The sequence below is a fragment of the Microtus ochrogaster genome, unplaced genomic scaffold (assembly GCF_000317375.1).
Source record: "Microtus ochrogaster isolate Prairie Vole_2 unplaced genomic scaffold, MicOch1.0 UNK56, whole genome shotgun sequence".
Classification (NCBI taxonomy): Eukaryota; Metazoa; Chordata; class Mammalia; order Rodentia; family Cricetidae; genus Microtus; species Microtus ochrogaster.
The window spans coordinates 1,171,087-1,176,651 of NW_004949154.1; positions in this window are offsets into that span (position 1 = coordinate 1,171,087).

Here is a 5,565-nt window from a genome sequence, read left to right on the forward strand (position 1 = left end):
TACCAAAGAACTCCTCCAGCTGATAAACACCTTTAGTAACATGGCAGGATACAAGATCAACTCCAAAACATCAATAGCCCTCCTATACACAGTAAGTCTTTTTTTAATAGATTTGGGAGCTGCTTGATCTGTGTGTCTATTTATTCAGGTAAAATTAATCCTTCTCAGAAATCTGATGGTATTCGATGACTAGGCTAATGATGGCTTTGTCAGTTTAACAATGGTAACCAAGGCTTTGGCTGCCTTCTCGGTTCCCTTTGTATGTAAAGTTCAGGGCAGAAGTCTCTCTCTCTCTCTCTTTCTCTCTCTCCTTCCTACTGCTAGACTTAGACACAGTTTACCTTGTTACCAGAGTTAGAGAAGACATAAGCTCACAAAACAGATTTCAATGTAATTGTTTTTATCATTCCTTTATTAAAAGGAACTCAATTAACAATGATTGCTCTCAGCAATCAATCACCTGTGTCTCCTGGTAAATAATAATAATAATAACATAAACTGTATGAGTACAAATTAGAAAGACATAAATAATGTAAGACATATAATAAGATAAAAAATATTTCTATTTCTTTCTCCCTCTATGCTATTGTTACACTAAGATTTCTGAAGTTCAGAGTTTTAACACTGATCAATTTTAATAGGAATTCCAATAGGAGTTCTAATAAGCTGACAGAGCACTGACTCTCTTCTCCCATGTCCTCTCCAGCATTTGCTGTCAGATTTCTCGATGACAGCCATTCTGACTAGGGTGAGGTGGGGTCTCAAAGTAGTTTAAATTTGCATTTATCTGACGACTGGGGATGTTGAACTCTTTCAAGAACAGTTATTGGCTACTTTCTTTTTTCTTGTTTTGAAACAGTTCATGTGATGATTGAGGATGAGTATTATTAACATCTTGGCATTTCATTTCTTCCTTGGCATTGAACTATATGTAAATTCTAGACCTTGGTTCTTTGTCTGAAGTGTAGTTGGTAAAGACTTTCTCCCATTCCTTGGGCTGTCTGTTTGCTCTGCTGATGGTTCCCTTCAAGTTGTCCGTCTGTCGGCACTTGGGGCAAGTCCCTGTGCTACTGATGCTCTGCTCAGAGCGTCCTGCCTGCCTCAGTGTCACAAAGAGTGATGCCTATGCTTTCATCCAGAAGTGTGAGCATTTGGGGATTTAAATTAATATCTTTGATCCATTTCCAACTGAGTTTTTTATAAGATGAGAGATTTGAATCTAATTTCATTATTCTGTAGGTGGATATCAACTCTGTCACGTTATTTTTTGTAGTTGGTAAGTGCATAAAAAGTAAATGATAGAGAAAGTGTAAAATCCTAACTAGAACTCCATAGCTTCCAAACAGCCATTCTAGCTAGATAGAAGTTCATTGAGATGTATGGAGTTTGTGACTGGGAAAGCATTTGTTTAAGTGACTACTTTGATCTAGCTGTGCGGTGTATTTTATTTCTGAGTGTATTACAGCAAAGTGATTTTTATTTATAAAGAAAGAAAAGAAGGATAGGTAGTTAAGCATGGATCTGTGAGGAAGCCAGCAAACATTGTTCTTCCCATTTTTCTTGACCTCTCTCATTGATGAGCTGTGACTTGTAAGCTGAAACAGTCCTTCCCCTGCAGAGGTGCTTTTGGCCAGAGTGATATATAGTGTTCTGTATAATATATATTACACAGTATATATTATATAGTATATCATATATTTAGTATTGTGTATAATGTATATTATATATTGTGTGTAATTATAACATTATATGATATATAATGCAATATTTTGCATATAGTATTTATATTCTATATTATAATATATAATATAGTATTTTGGAATGTTTTTATATAAGATATATGTATAAATTATATATAAGATATTATATATACATATATATGTATAAATAAATTGGGGATTGTCAACCCATTGCAGACAATCCCTCATGGAGACTTCCTTCCCAGGTGATTGGTTGTGTCAAGTTGGCACAGATAACTATCACACTAATTAAGGTATAGACATTGTGGTGGTTTAAAAGAAAATGGTCCCAAAGGGAGTGACACTATTAGGAGGTATGGCCTTGTTGGATTAGATGTGGCCTTGGAGAAAGTATCACTGTGGAGGTGGGCTTTGAGGGCTCATATATGCTCAAGTCAGGCCCATGACACAGACCACTTCCTGTTGCCTGTCAAGATGCAGGACTCTCAGCTCCTCCAACACCGTGTCTGCCTGCATGTTGCCTTGCTTCCCAGCGTGGCAGTAATGGAGTGAATCTTTGAACAGTAAGTGAGCCACCACAATGGAATGTTTTCCTTTATAAGAGTTGTATGGTCATGGTGTTTCTTCACAGAAGTAGAAACCTTAGCTAAGATAGACATTTATTGATCCTCTATTACATGCTCACCATAGTGCTAGTTTATCTCATTTCGATGGGGAAAAAAAAAAGTTCCCCAAAGTCTCTAAGCCCTGGAGAAATAGACAGATGAACAGATAGTATGACATGAGCCATAACAGGGGCTCTGAGAGGTAACCCAACCTCCCCAGGGAGATTAGGGGAGACTTTTCAGAAAAGGTGACTACTGGGTCAAGTCCTGAGGGACCAAGAATACTGAGTCATGGAAAGTTCTAGGCTTGAGGAACAGCATGGGTCCAGATGCAGATGAGGTGGAACTGGAAGCTGAGTGGAGGTCAGAGTGAGGGCAGAGTGAGGGCAGAGTGAGCCAGGACGTGTTCAACCCCCAAAAGATTGAGACCCACAGGCTTCAACGCTGTTCCACGCCCTCTGTCAAACTGCTTAGGTCATTGTCTTCTGTATCACAAGAAATGAACATTTCTGTTTCTGGTTAGCTTTTGGTGCTTATGGCTCTGACCCTAATTTTTAGCCTTTTATTAAGTCCAAATATGAATATTATAAAACATTTTATAAGCACAGATGTCCCACAACCTTATAAATTTATTTAAAAACTTTTTAAATTAAAATCTCTTAAATGGGGGGGCTGGAGAGGTGGCTCAGCGGTTAAGAGCCTGCTCTTCCAAAGGTCCTGAGTTCAATTCCCAGCAACCACATGGTGGCTCACAAACATCTGTAATGAGGTCTGGTGCCCTCTTCTGGCCTGCAGGCATACACACAGACAGAACATTGTATATATGATAAATAAATAAATAAATAAATATTTTTTTAAAAATGTCTTCCTGCAATATCAAAAATAAAGTACTTCTTTGGTCCCACCCTTGACAGCATATACATAGCCTGTCTCTGAGATCTCAGCCTGCTCACTGTAGCTGGCACTTGTGGTGATATCACCCGGCAGTGGCATTTCTAAAACTGTTAATATCCATTGTTACAACTGCACATTCCTTGGGTCTCTAGTCCTGCCATACGTTTATAAACCTCAGCTGTTTCCTATGATCCCTTTATGTCTTTATAACCATTGTCATCTGGGTGACTGTCAAATTAAAGCCTAGCTGGCAGAGCAAGGTACATTTTTGAGTATAAAAACATGAAGGTGCAGCTTTAATAAAACAGTTTTAACATTATCTGTGCCTAAAAATCATCTGAATTTCTGCTAACCCAAATTCAGTAACCAAAGCTCAGAGATAAATTCTGAAGTCAGGCCCGTAAATGTGGCCACAGCAGTCATGGGTGGCAGAGACAGCAAAAATATCCGAACCATTTCTGTCTCAGCAACAAAACAAGCATATTCAGTATTTGCAGATAGGAGACACAACAGCAAACATAGCTCACATCCCCTTCTGACCGTCTATCATTTTTTATAAACCTTCAATCCATTTTTCCCCTCTTCATTCTCTCAGTCTCCTGCTTTCTCCCTCGCTTTCCAGGCAACATACCAAGTTGTTCTCGCTTCTCAGACAACACTAAAAACTCTTACCAGAGTCTTTCTTATGGTTTCCCTCAGTGGTACATAATGTAGTGTATGGCTACAATATTTTAAACAAGAACAGAAGCATTCATATACTATAACAAAATTAACCTCAAATTTACATCACATAAAATCCTGTACCAGCGTGAAAGATCTAAGACTAAGAGTAGTTTTTTTCCCATCCGCTAACCAATAGAAATTTGTAACCAGCCCCTCTATATGATGACAGATATTTATAACCCATTGGATCTGAATGACCAAAGCAGCTCCGGTGGAGGGAAGTCTGGCTATAGTGTCACAGCACGGTTACTGCAGCTTAACACCTACAGCCAGTGACTGCAACTCATTGCCTTTGGCGCGCGGAGCCAAACCTTGGCCAGGTTTGGCCAGAAATGGAGACCCACAGCCTCCAGGGCAGGCTGAGGGAACCCACCCATCAGCATGGGAGGGGGCAGGGTGGCATGCAACATGGGAGTTTTAAGGGGAAAACCTGCAAAGGCGAAGGGGGTGCAGTCGGATTAGCCAGAAGGAAAGGCCTATCTGGTCAAGTCAACCATCAACAGAAATACAAAGACAACACACAAGACCGACAAACACAACATTCAGACAAAGGGCCCAGGACAGACTCCCATTTGTTGAGAGCCCAGAGATTTCAGCCTTGACAAGACCAAAAACCACACAGATGGGACAGGAGCCATTAAGGCTACCTGATCCCCAGATTCTTACAGATGGGGCCTGACTGGGTCTCTAGCGGGATGCCCTCAGGTGGAAGACCCCCATCTAGACGAGGAAAGGAGACATTGCCCCATTCCTCCAGGTTGGCCCTCTAGAGCATTCGTCAGGGCAAATTGACCTGTTCAGATTCAGATTCAGATTCAGACTAAAATTCAGAGATTGCTGTTGACAAAAACAGAAAACAGACAGACAAGACTTCGAACACAGACTTACCATGGTTGATCAGAATAAGCCTTCAGGTCAGGGGTTTGGATGGGGGTCTCTGGGAATCCCAGATGAGTCCCCAAGTGTTGTGTCCTGTCAGTAGGGACCCCAAAAGACAACCAGGGAGACCGACTCACTGAAACTTAAAAGCAAGTTTATTATCGTGCATGTGTACAAGCCGGCAGGGACCTCGTCAGCACAGCAGCGAGAGGAGGCACCCTGCTCTTCTAGAGAGGACTATTTAAAGGCAAAACCCAGAAAAGTTACATTAGCAGAGTTTGGGGTGATGGGTTCAGTCCTGATTGGCTGACATTTGTCTAGGGGTGTCCTGGTGAAAAGTGATGGGTGTGTGCTGGCAGCTGATCCTATCTACAACGGTTGGAAAGTTGGGAATTTCCTTTGGATGGTCTGTTCCTGGGTGGTGCCTGGGTGGTCTCAGTTTATGGTCAGTCTTACAACCAGGTATTGCGTTAGGGAAAGCTCCTGAGACTCTGGCCTCTATCAAGTTTATCATGGCTGGGCCCTATAAAAAATAGACTGAGGATAGTGTTTTCATACCACTTCCAATGGTTGATTTACAAAATATTGACACAAAACTGGGCTATTTAGCATTTTTTAAGGAAGTACTTTTATTGATATTTCTTTACAGATTAGGCATTATTACAAGTAGCTACTGTAAAGGCAAATTTTCCTATCCTGTTCTTGTAAAGGAATCCAAAGCTGAAGATCCCAAAGGTTGAGTTATCTTTTTAATAGCTCTTAGA